This window comes from Phyllobates terribilis, unplaced genomic scaffold (assembly GCF_046119375.1).
Source record: "Phyllobates terribilis strain yellow unplaced genomic scaffold, ASM4611937v1 Scaffold_10__3_contigs__length_209671492, whole genome shotgun sequence".
Lineage (NCBI taxonomy): Eukaryota > Metazoa > Chordata > Amphibia > Anura > Dendrobatidae > Phyllobates > Phyllobates terribilis.
In genome coordinates this window covers 108,537,579-108,551,458 of record NW_027362770.1, presented here as the reverse complement: position 1 = coordinate 108,551,458, position 13,880 = coordinate 108,537,579, and positions in this window count along the sequence as shown.

The following is a 13,880-nucleotide window of genomic DNA, read 5'->3' as shown; positions in this document are numbered from 1 at the left end:
GTCTGTGAATTTCCTCTCACTATTAATGGTGTTCACCATGAGAAATTGGATTTGGTAGTGTTGAATAACTTGCCTTCTCCAGTAATATTGGGATTGCCCTGGTTAAAATTTCACAATCCTGTACTGGATTGGTCTACCAGTGAAATTAAATCCTGGAGCCATAAATGTTATGACAAGTGTTGTAACGGGCGTATTGCAGCTTTGGATAGGGGAGAATTGCCTGTTCCTATTCAGGATTTTTGGAGAGTTTTTTCTGAGAAGGAATCGCAGGTTTTGCCTCCCCATAGAGACTATGATTGTTCTATTGAATTTGTCCCTGGAGCGACTCTTCCTAAAAGTCGTTTATTTAACCTTACTATTCCTGAGAGAAAGGCTTTGGAGGAATACATACAGACAAGTTTGGCCGCCGGTCACATTAGGCCCTCTAAGTCTCCTGTGGCGGTTGGATTTTTTTTTGTAAAAAAAAAGGACGGCGGTTTACATCCTTGTCTGGATTTTCGTGAGATTAACAAAATTACTGTACGCAATCCTTACCCACTGCCATTGATTCCTGACCTGTTTAACCAGTTAATGGGGGCCAAGTGGTTCTCTAAAATCGACCTTAAGGGGGCATACAATCTGTTGAGCATGAAGGAGGGTGATGAATGGAAGACTGCTTTTAACACTCCTGTGGGTCATTTTGAGAATCTGGTTATGCCTCTTGGTCTTACTAATGCTCCTGCATTTTTTCAGAATCTTATTAATGACATCCTTAGACCTTTCATCGGCAAAAATGTGGTTGTGTATTTGGATGACATTTTGATTTATTCGCCGGATCTGGAGTCTCATTGGCGGAGCGTACGTGAGGTATTACAGTTATTAATGGACAATTCGCTTTTTGCTAAGCTGGAGAAATGTGAGTTCGCTGTACAGAGAATTAGTTTTTTGGGCTACATTATCTCCAGCGAAGGTTTTGAGATGGACCCGGTTAAAGTTCAAGCTGTACAGGAATGGCCTAGGCCTATTGGTTTGAAATCGATACAGAGGTTTTTGGGTTTCGCCAATTATTACAGAAAATTCATAAAAAATTTTTCTAGTATTGTCAAACCTCTGACCGATCTCACCAGGAAAGGTGCTGATGCGGTTCAGTGGTCTTCTGAGGCCATTGAAGCTTTTGTGTATCTCAAGGAGAGGTTCACCTCTGCTCCCATCCTTATGCAGCCTGATGTGACTAAGCCGTTTTTGGTTGAGGTTGATGCTTCCTCTGTGGGGGTTGGCGCAGTATTGTCTCAGGATAACGGGGATGGGTTACATCCCTGTGCCTTTTTTTCAAAAAATTTTTCGGAGACTGAACTGAATTACGATATTGGTAATCGGGAATTATTGGCTATTAAACTCGCATTTGAACACTGGCGCCACTTCTTGGAAGGTGCGGAATTTCCCGTTCAGGTTCTTACTGATCATAAAAATCTGATATATCTTGATGCTGCCAAGCGCCTGAATGCCCGTCAGGCTAGGTGGGCACTGTTTTTCTCGCGGTTTAATTTCTCCGTTACTTACATCCCTGGTACTAAGAATGTTAAGGCGGATGCCTTGTCTCGCAGTTTTTCTCCCATAGTCGGTGCTGAGAAAGAGGAGAACATTTTACAAGAAGGTGTTGTGATAGCCGCTTTGGACTCCGTTTTGGAAGATGAGAAGCACAGGAGAATGCCCCATCTAACACTCCTCATGGGAGGTTGTTTGTGCCTGGGACCTTTAGGAGAGATTTGTTTGTTGAGTGTCACGAATCTCGGTTGGCAGGTCATCCCGGAATCTCTGAGACCAAGAGACTGGTGGGTCGCAGTTTTTGGTGGCCTGGATGGCAGAAGGAAGTCATTAAGTGGGTGCGCCAATGTACTATATGTGCTAGATCTAAGTCCTCACATACTCCTGCTGCGGGGTTGCTTTGTCCTTTGGAGGTTCCCAGTGCTCCTTGGACACATTTGGCTATGGACTTTATAACTGACCTTCCCCCCTCTGAGGGTTTTACTGTCATCTGGGTGGTCGTGGACCGTTTTAGCAAGATGTGTAACTTGGTTCCCTTCGTCAAACTGCCCTGCGCTAAAACTCTCGCTAAGGCCTTTGTCAAGGAAATTGTCAGACTTCATGGCGTTCCTACTGACATTGTTTCTGATAGAGGTCCTCAGTTCGTGGCTCGTTTTTGGCGTGCCTTTTGTGACAGGTTGGGAGTTCATTTGTCGTTCTCGTCAGGATATCATCCTGAATCTAATGGCCAAACAGAAAGGAAAAACCAGGATGTTGAGCAGTTCTTGCGTTGTTTTGTGGCAGACAATCAAGAGGGATCGTCTGAGTTTCTGCCACTTGCTGAATTTGCTCTGAACAATCATACATCTTCTTCTGCTGGTTGTTCGCCTTTTTTTTGTTGTTCTGGGAGACATCCGTCGTTTGGGTCGTTCTCCAAGTTGGGATCTGCCGTGCCTGAGGAGGAGAATTTTTCCGGTGATTTGGAGAGAGTTTGGACGGATGTGCGTGGTAATCTTCAGGAGGCCAACAGAAAATCTAAAGACTACTTTGATAGGAAACGACAGGAGGTTTTGTTCGCTGTTGGTGATATGGTTTGGTTGTCCTCTAGGAATCTGCGGTTGAGGATTCCTTCTAAGAAATTGGGTCCCAAGTTTGTAGGGCCCTTTAAGGTGCTTCAGGTTGTCAACCAATCTGCTGTTAGGTTGGAGGTTCCTACCTCCTGGAGAATTAATCCGGTATTTCATGTCTCTCTGTTGAAAAAAGCTATTGTATCGGATTGTGTTCCTCCGGTGGTGGAGGACGGGGAATATGAAATTTCTCGCATCCTTAACTCTAGACAGTATAGAGGTAGTTTGCAGTATCTTGTGGCCTGGAAAGGTTTCGGACCCGAGGATAACTCTTGGGTGAGGTCGGATGATGTTTCCGCGTCCAGACTTATCAGAGCGTTTCACAGGAGATTTCCTGATAAGACTGGTCCTAGGGGATCCGGAGGATCCTCTTAGAAGGGGGGGTACTGTTAGAACCTTGTTCTTAGGTTTTTTCCTTTGCTGGTCACATGACCTTGTTGGCCTATTTAATCCTGCTCCGCCCTTCTGGCTTTGCTGGACTTCATTGTTTAACTACTTTCTAGCTAGCCTGTGCTCAGTATCTAACTCTGTTAGTTTGCTTTGTCTACGGACCTCTATGTTCTATATATTTTGTTTGTTCGTCTGTCTGCTACTATTTCTGTTAGGAGGTGTCCCATTTTCCTCCCAGTCCTTAGTACTTGTAGGGATTTCTTCCCCACATCTATAGGTCTCCGTACAGACTAGCTTAGGACTTTAGCAGGTCTGATCGCAGGATCAGGTCCCCTGTTACATCGTAGGGATTTAGCTGAGTTCTATCGTAGGGACAGATCTCCTCTCTTTCCTTAGCTCTGGTAGCAGAACATAACAGCAGGCTGTCTATGGAGGTGACTTACCTCCGCTCTGAGGTTCAGCGGCAGCAACAGCGGCTGCAGGTACCTAATTTTGGGGTCTCTGCGGGTAGGCCGGTCCAGTTTTAACCTAAGGTTGCCCTCCCGGACAGGTTTTCAGGAGGTAGGGACAATTTTTTTGTGTTCAAGTAAGCTTGCAAATTGTCTTTTAAACTTTGTCCTTACTCCTCAGGAGGTGAGGAGCAGCGAGTGGGGATTGTGATCTCACTGCTGCAAGGAGATCCTCAATCCTGGGCTTTCTCTTTGCCACAGGGTTCGGTTTTTCTCCAGTCAGTGGAAGGTTTTTTTTGGGGTTCTAGCCCTCATCTATGATAACCCTAACCGAACCTCCTTGGTTAAGTCAATGCTGCGTCAGTAGAGACCTATAGCTCCGAATTCCGCAGATGGACAACTGATACAAAATGGAATGACCCGACTATTAGAAGCCAATTTTGTCAGGGCCTTACTGAAAGGTTGAAAGATGCTTTGGTAGTATTTGAAACCCCTGAGTCCTTGGAGCCTGCCATGTCTTTGTCCATACGTGTTGATAGACGCCTTCCGGATAGGTGGGTGAGACCACCTTCTCCGGAGCCCTCTTTTCCGGGTAATGCCCCTCTGCCGGGGGAGCTGCCTAGGGGTGAACCAGTACTGGGGGAGTTGGAAGAACCCATGCAGTTAGGGGGTGCCTCTGCATCATACGTTTCCCCTGAGATCCACAAAAAAAAAATAGCGTGTGTTTTTTTTGTGGAAAAAAGGGACATTTTATTGGGGCCTGTCCCTTGATTCCTAAGCAAAAGGAGACTCAATTAACCTTGGTAGTCTGGAGTTGGATAATTAATGGGTGCATTTATCGTCAACCTGCACTTCTAGGTTTGTTCTGACAGCAGAGGTGGTGCTAGGAGTAAGACTGGGAAAATTTCTGTCTTTGTTGACAGTGGAGCTGGAGTCAGCATGGTTGGTGCTGAGTTTGTGAGAACTCATGGTCTTGCTTGCTGTACTTTAGCTAAGTCCATTCCTATCTTCGCCATCAACTCTCTGACTCAGATTGTACATAATGTAAGACTGAGGGTGGGGTCGGTTCATTGTGAGATAATTCCTAGCTATGTCCTGGATGGTGTTCCCACTCCAATTGTACTGGGTCTACCCTGGTTGGTGAAATATAGTTCATTGGTGGATTGGCAATCCGGAGAGAACATTAAGTGGGGAGATTACTGCCATTAGAACTGTTTAAATATTTCCCTTTCTACAGTCTCTACAGAGACCTTACCTGCATTTCTCTCTGGTTTTGAGGACGTTTTTTTCTGACAGGGGGTGTCAGGATTTGCCTCCTCATCGTGCATATGACTGTCCTAGTAACCTGATCCACGGAGCTAAACTATCGTAGTCCATACTGTATAATGTTTCTGGCCCTGAGAGACAAGCCATGAAGGATTTCATTGCGGAAAGTCTGGAGAAGGGACATATCAGACCCTCATCTTCGCCTGTGGCAGCAGGGTTCTTCTTTGTGAAGAAAAAAGATGGCGGACTACGTCCCTGTTTAGATTTCCGGGAATTGAATCAAATTACTATCCGAGATCCACACCCTCTTCCTCTGATTCCACATTTGTTCAGCCAGGTTGTGGGAACTAAGGTGTTCTCCAAGTTTGGTTTAATGGGATCCTACAATCTGGTTAGAATCAGAAAGGGGCCATGAATGGAAAACAGCATTCAATACCCCGGAAGGGCATTTCGAGAGTCTGTTTATGTCGTTCAGTCTGACCAATGCACCTGCGATGTTCCAGCATTTCATTAATGATATTTTCCATCATTTGGCGGGCAGGTTTGTGGTGGTCTATCTAGATGATATTTTGGTTTACTCACCTGATTTTGAGACACATCGGGGGCATGTTAAACAAGTGCTTCAGATGTTAAGGAATAACAAACTATATGCCAAACTAGAGAAATGTCTTTTTGCCGTCCAGAAGGTGCACTTTTTGGGGTACCTGTTGTCATCTTTGAGTTTTCGGATGGATCCGGAGAAGATCCGTACTATCCTTGATTGGGACCATCCCAAAAACCTGAAGGCTCTACAGCGTTTTCTGGGCTTTACTAATTTTTACTGGAAATGTATTCAAAATTATTCGGCAATTGTGAAACCCCTCACTGACATGACAAGTAGGCATGAGCGAACATTTCAATGTTCGGTTCAGAAAAGTTTGCCGAACAAATTGATATTCGTCAAATTTATTTGCCTAATGTTTGTCGAACATTTCCGAATCCCATAGGAGTCAATGGGGGGACCAAAAAAAAGCATAGACAACACCTAGAAATGGGACCAAAAGCTGTCAAAACACATCAAAATAGGTGTAGACAGACACCAGGGAAGTGCCATCAATTGACCCAGAGTACAAGTACTATAATTATTATTACTGTGACAGTGACATTTATTCAGTTGCGCTCTACATGTCAAAAGGGGTCACCGATTGGTACAACAGGAGAGAGGACCCTGCCTGTGAGGGCGCACTGTCACGAAGGTGGTTTGTGGAACCACTGTGCCACGGACCCTGGAGAGCCTGGAGGGGCGTGACTAAGCAAGCACCGGACTGTTCATTAGAGCCTCTGATGGTGAGGTTAGACTTGGCTTCCGATGAACGCCAGGTGCCACTCCAGGACAGACCGACGTACGTGCAGCAGCTGGACCCAGTAGGACAGACTAGATGGTGCAGCAGGCGGAGTCTGTATCAGAGTGCAGCAGGCAGAGTCTGTATCAGAGTGCAGCAGGCAGAGTCTGTATCAGGAGTGCAGCAGGCAGAGTCTGTATCAGGAGTGCAGCAGGCAGAGTCTGTATCAGAGTGCAGCAGGCAGAGTCTGTATTCGGAGTGCAGCAGGCAGAGTCTGTATTAGGAGTGCAGCAGGCAGAGTCTGTATTAGGAGTGCAGCAGGCAGAGTCTGTATTAGGAGTGCAGCAGGCAGAGTCTGTATCAGGAGTGCAGCAGGCAGAGTCTGTATCAGGAGTGCAGCAGGCAGAGTCTGTATCAGGAGTGCAGCAGGCAGAGTCTGTATCAGGAGTGCAGCAGGCAGAGTCTGTATCAGGAGTGCAGCAAGGACTGGTAAGCAACCTTACACAACTTAGACTGCAGAACAGGAAGGTTCCACTACAGCCAACCCAATAGATGGAGACTAGTGATGGGCGAGCACTAAAATGCTCAGGTGCTCGATGCTCGGGTCAAGCACATTGGAATACTCGGGTGCTCGACCCGAGCAACGAACCCAATGTAAGTCTATGGGAAACTCGAGCATTTTTCAGGTGGCACCCCCAGGCGGTCTGCAGAGGGCCAAAAAATTGCCCAAATCGATGGGAACAGTGCTCAAATGACATGGGGACAGCATGGGGAAGACCCCTGGAAGCATTTCTGACTGCCAGGTCACTTCTGTCAGCAACGTTGTCAGAGGTATTACGCCACTTTTACTGATTCACAATAAAACATACCAAAACGAAACCAAAATGGATTTTCCTGGGAAATATGTTAAGGAACATCCATTCCAGGGTAATGACTTGTATATAAAGCAAAATAAATAACCAAAAACAAAAATGCTCCTCCACACCTTGGGCTATGTTCACACGTAGCGTTTTTGATGCGTTTTTTCACTTTTGCATTGCTTTCAACCGTGACAAATGCGTACACCAGGAAATGTCATTTTAACATTTTACAACCTTATCTGGCCATGTGGTGTGTGACACATCATCAGACACATCATGTTTCATTTATGAAGGAGGGATTCTGAAAGTCACAAAGCCTATTTTTATAGGGCCATCAGGCGGCCTTTACTATTCTTAAAGGGCCAGCAGTTTGCCATCACTATTTTTAGAGAGCCATCAGCCGGCTATGTTTTATTGTTCCCATTACTAAAGAGTGGGTCTCCTATACTGTTATTGCGTATGCAGTGAGTGGGAAGGCTGCCCAAAATTTGGACGCACCCCAATACCACTTTGAAAATTTGGATGCACCCCAATACCCCTTTGAAGAGACTTAGAGGAGGGCCTCCTGAAAACAATGTTCCCATTATTAGGAAGTAGGTCTCCCATTGTGTTTGCCTATGCAGTGAATGCAAGGGTTGCCAAAAATTTGGAGGCACTACAATGCCCCTTGGAAGAGACATGGAGGTCAGAGAGCCTCCTGAAAACAATGTTCCCATTATTAGGAAGTGGGTCTCCCATTGTGTTTGCCTATGCAGCGAATGCAGAGGCTGCAAAAAATTGGGAGGCACTCCAATGCCCCTTGTAAGAGACGTGGAGGAGGGCCTCATAAAAAAATGTTCCCATTAGAAAGGAGCGGGCCTCCTATACTTGTAATGCCCATGCACTAAGTGTATGGGCTGACAAACATTTACCCCTGGGGGGTATACATGAACATACTGTATAAAAAATTTTTTTAAGGGCATCATAAACACCCTTTAAAAAAATTATGTGGGTGTTGCATCACGGACCATGGTCACCCTGGTGATTTGGTGGTGGAGGATGAGGAGAAGGAGGAGGACAAGAGCAAATAGCCAATATCAGGAAGCGTATACCCATGTGTGGGTGTGAAAAGGTGCATGAGAATACACCTCCCAAGAAAAGACACTGGATTTGAGTTTATGTTACGCTGCTATCATTCGGTGATGTTGAGAAGTCTGGCCCAATCCAGCCCTTGTTCATTTTTCTAAGAGTCAGCCTGTCAGCATTTTCAGTTGACAGGCGGATGCGCTTATCAGTTATAATTCCACCAGCGGCACTAAAAACCCGCTCTGATAAAACCAGGTGGCAGGGCAGGCCAGGACCTCTAAGGCATAGAGAGCCAGTTCATTCCACGTATCCAGCTTGGATACCCAATAATTATAAGGCACAGAGGAATCACGGAGGATGTTGGTACTGTTATGTTCTGCTACCAGAGCTAAGGAAAGAGAGGAGATCTGTCCCTACGATAGAACTCAGCTTAATCCCTACGATGTAACAGGGGACCTGATCCTGCGATCAGACCTGCTAAAGTCCTAAGCTAGTCTGTACGGAGACCTATAGATGTGGGGAAGGAATCCCTACAAGTACTAAGGACTGGGAGGAATATGGGACACCTCCTAACAGAAATAGTAGCAGACAGACGAACAAACAAAATATATAGAACATAGAGGTCAGTAGACCAAGCAAACTAACAGAGCAAGACACAGAGCACAGGCTAGCTAGAAAGTAGATATACAATGAAGTCCAGCAAAGCCAGAAGGGCGGAGCAGGCTTAAATAGGCCAACAAGGTCATGTGACCAGCAAAGGAAAAAAAACCTAAGAGCAAGGTTCTAACAGTACCCCCCCTTCTAAGAGGATCCTCCGGATCCCCTAGGACCAGGCTTATCAGGAAATCTCCTGTGAAACGCTCTGATAAGTCTGGACGCGGAAACATCATCCGACCTCACCCAAGAGTTATCCTCGGGTCCGAAACCTTTCCAGGCCACAAGATACTGCAAACTACCTCTATACAGTCTAGAGTTAAGGATGCGAGAAATTTCATATTCCCCGTCCTCCACCACAGGAGGAACAGAGGCAGAGGCGTCACAATCCGATACAACAGCTTTTTTCAACAGAGAGACATGAAATACCGGATTAATTCTCCAGGAGGTAGGAACCTCCAACCTAACAGCAGATTGGTTGACAACCTGAAGCACCTTAAAGGGCCCTACAAACTTGGGACCCAATTTCTTAGAAGGAATCCTCAACCGCAGATTCCTAGAGGACAACCAAACCATGTCACCAACAGCGAACAAAACCTCCTGTCGTTTCCTATCAAAGTAGTCCTTAGATTTTCTGTTGGCCTCCTGAAGATTACCACGCACATCCGTCCAAACTCTCTCCAAATCACCGGAAAAATTCTCCTCCTCAGGCACGGCAGATCCCAACTTGGAGAACGACCCAAACGACGGATGTCTCCCAGAACAACAAAAAAAAGGCGAACAACCAGCAGAAGAAGATGTATGATTGTTCAGAGCAAATTCAGCAAGTGGCAGAAACTCAGACCACCCCTCTTGATTGTCTGCCACAAAACAACGCAAGAACTGCTCAACATCCTGGTTTTTCCTTTCTGTCTGGCCATTAGATTCAGGATGATATCCGGACGAGAACGATAAATGAACTCCCAACCTGTCACAAAAGGCACGCCAAAAACGAGCCACGAACTGAGGACCCCTATCAGAAACAATGTCAGTAGGAACGCCATGAAGTCTGACAATTTCCTTGACAAAGGCCTTAGCGAGAGTTTTAGCGCAGGGCAGTTTGACAAAGGGAACCAAGTGACACATCTTGCTAAAACGGTCCACGACCACCCAGATGACAGTAAAACCCTCAGAGGGGGGAAGGTCAGTTATAAAGTCCATAGCCAAATGTGTCCAAGGAGCACTGGGAACCTCCAAAGGACAAAGCAACCCCGCAGCAGGAGTATGTGAGGACTTAGATCTAGCACATATAGTACATTGACGCACCCACTTAATGACTTCCTTCTGCCATCCAGGCCACCAAAAACTGCGACCCACCAGTCTCTTGGTCTCAGAGATTCCGGGATGACCTGCCAACCGAGATTCGTGACACTCAACAAACAAATCTCTCCTAAAGGTCCCAGGCACAAACAACCTCCCATGAGGAGTGTTAGAAGGGGCATTCTCCTGTGCTTTAAGAATCTCATTTTCCAAAACGGAGTCCAAAGCAGCTATCACAACACCTTCTTGTAAAATGTTCTCCTCTTTCTCAGCACCGACTATGGGAGAAAAACTGCGAGACAAGGCATCCGCCTTAACATTCTTAGTACCAGGGATGTAAGTAACGGAGAAATTAAACCGCGAGAAAAACAGTGCCCACCTAGCCTGACGGGCATTCAGGCGCTTGGCAGCATCAAGATATATCAGATTTTTATGATCCGTAAGAACCTGAACGGGAAATTCCGCACCTTCCAAGAAGTGGCGCCAGTGTTCAAATGCGAGTTTAATAGCCAATAATTCCCGATTACCAATATCGTAATTCAGTTCAGTCTCCGAAAAATTTTTTGAAAAAAAGGCACAGGGATGTAATCCATCCCCGTTATCCTGAGACAATACTGCGCCAACCCCCACAGAGGAAGCATCAACCTCAACCAAAAACGGCCTAGTAACATCAGGCTGCATAAGGATGGGAGCAGAGGTGAACCTCTCCTTGAGATACACAAAAGCTTCAATGGCCTCAGAAGACCACTGAACCGCATCAGCACCTTTCCTGGTGAGATCAGTCAGAGGTTTGACAATACTAGAAAATTTTTTTATGAATTTTCTGTAGTAATTGGCGAAACCCAAAAACCTCTGTATCGATTTCAAACCAATAGGCCTAGGCCATTCCTGCACAGCCTGAACCTTAACCGGATCCATCTCAAAACCTTCGCTGGAGATAATGTAGCCCAAAAAACTAATTCTCTGTACAGCGAACTCACATTTCTCCAGCTTAGCAAAAAGCGAATTGTCCATTAATAACTGTAATACCTCACGCACGCTCCGCCAATGAGACTCCAGATCCGGCGAATAAATCAAAATGTCATCCAAATACACAACCACATTTTTGCCGATCAAAGGTCTAAGGATGTCATTAATAAGATTCTGAAAAAATGCAGGAGCATTAGTAAGACCAAAAGGCATAACCAGATTCTCAAAATGACCCACAGGAGTGTTAAAAGCAGTCTTCCATTCGTCACCCTCCTTCATGCGCAACAGATTGTATGCCCCCTTAAGGTCAATTTTAGAGAACCACTTGGCCCCCATTAACTGGTTAAACAGATCAGGAATCAATGGCAGTGGGTAAGGATTGCGTACAGTAATTTTGTTAATCTCACGAAAATCCAGACAAGGACGTAAACCGTCGTCCTTTTTTTTTACAAAAAAAAATCCAACCGCCACAGGAGACTTAGAGGGCCTAATGAGACCGGCGGCCAAACTTGTCTGTATGTATTCCTCCAAAGCCTTCCTCTCAGGAATAGTAAGGTTAAATAAACGACTTTTAGGAAGAGTCGCTCCAGGGACAAATTCAATAGAACAATCATAGTCTCTATGGGGAGGCAAAACCTGCGATTCCTTCTCAGAAAAAACTCTCCAAAAATCCTGAATAGGAACAGGCAATTCTCCCCTATCCAAAGCTGCAATACGCCCGTTACAACACTTGTCATAACATTTATGGCTCCAGGATTTAATTTCACTGGTAGACCAATCCAGTACAGGATTGTGAAATTTTAACCAGGGCAATCCCAATATTACTGGAGAAGGCAAGTTATTCAACACTACCAAATCCAATTTCTCATGGTGAACACCATTAATAGTGAGAGGAAATTCACAGACCTTGAGAGTAATATTCTTCAAAGGGGAACCATCCACAGAAACCACAGCAATGGGGGATGATAAAGGTTCAGGTTTTAAATTGAGTCTTTCCACGAATCCCCCATCAATTACATTCAGAGTAGACCCGCAATCAACAAACACCCGAAATTCCATTAATTTTTTCTGAGCAATCGTGGAAGCAGCTAAAAATATACCCTTGGAATTTAAACAGGCAATACGGGCGTGACTGACCATTTTTTTTTTCTTTCTTCATACGAAGCTCACAACCTTTAATCAAATGACCAGATTTTCCGCAATAGAAACACAAGCCTTCAGAAAATCGACGGTCTTTTTCTTGAGAGCGAGGTGCCACCGATCCAATCTCAATCGGTTCACCACTGTTAGTACACACATTCTCATAACCAGAAACTGACATAGCAGAGGATTTGCTCTCATTAACCCTTGCACGCAGTCTTCTATCCACCCGTATAGCTAATTGCATAGCCTGTTGCAAATCTTCAGGTGTAGGATAAGCAATTAGCAGGTCTTTAACCCTTTCACTGAGCCCAGCAAGAAATAGACTTTTCAGAGCAGAATTGTTCCACCCTGTTTGAGTAGACCAACGACGGAAATGAGTACAATATTTTTCCACATTACCTGATCCCTGTTTTAAACGTCTCAACTCAGTCTCAGCTGATGCGACACGGTCAGGATCATCATATAATAGTCCCAAAGCAGAAAAAAAACTATCCACTGATCTGAAGCATGTATCACTAGGTTGCAAAGAAAAGGCCCACTCCTGAGGCTCTTTGCGCAAAAGTGACATTATGAACCCTACGCGCTGGGATTCATCCCCAGAGGACTTAGGTATCAAACGAAAATACAATAAGCAAGCATTTTTAAATGAAAAAAATTCTCGGTGTTCACCAAAAAATAAATCCGGCAAACATACCTTAGGCTCCAAGAAATGTGCTCCAGGACAGTTACTCACGTGCTGACGGAGCTCGGCCACCTCCAGAGAGAGTCCCTGCAGGCGATGAACCAAATCCTGAACCGACACCATGATGGAACAGAAAAATCTTTCCTTAGAGAATTTGCTGGCTGGACTTACTGTTATGTTCTGCTACCAGAGCTAAGGAAAGAGAGGAGATCTGTCCCTATGATAGAACTCAGCTTAATCCCTACGATGTAACAGGGGACCTGATCCTGCGATCAGACCTGCTAAAGTCCTAAGCTAGTCTGTACGGAGACCTATAGATGTGGGGAAGGAATCCCTACAAGTACTAAGGACTGGGAGGAATATGGGACACCTCCTAACAGAAATAGTAGCAGACAGACGAACAAACAAAATATATAGAACATAGAGGTCAGTAGACCAAGCAAACTAACAGAGCAAGACACAGAGCACAGGCTAGCTAGAAAGTAGATATACAATGAAGTCCAGCAAAGCCAGAAGGGCGGAGCAGGCTTAAATAGGCCAACAAGGTCATGTGACCAGCAAAGGAAAAAAAACCTAAGAGCAAGGTTCTAACAGGTACGGTCGGCAAGGTACTCCCTCAGCATCTTCCCAAACTTTGCACTCCTTGTGAGAGTACCCCGCGCCTCAGGGCTTGTGCGATGGGAGGGGCTGAGAAAATTCTCCCAGAACTTTGACAGTGTTCCCCTGCCTCTGCTGGATTGAAGTTGTGTCTCTCTCGCCTGTACTCCTTGGTTGCTTGGCTGTCCAATGAAGTGTGCCCTCTGCCGCCAGCGTTTTCAGATGGGAATTTTTTTAATAGTTCCGCAACAAGGGCCTTCTGGTACAGCCCCATTTTTGTAGACCTGTCCGCCTCAGGAATAAGAGACTTAAAGTTGTCCTTGTAGCGTGGGTCTAGAAGTGTCACCAACCAGTAATGACTGTCACCCAAAATTTTGAGAACGTGAGGGTCATGGGAAAGGATGCGTAACATAAACTCAGCCATGCGTGCCACACTACTAACAGGCAAGACTTCCGTGTCCTCACCAAGAGGATGACTGACCATGCTCTCCTCCTCCTCCTGCTCTCTGTCCTCTGGCCATCCACGCTGAACAGACGGTATGACAGCTGTGCAG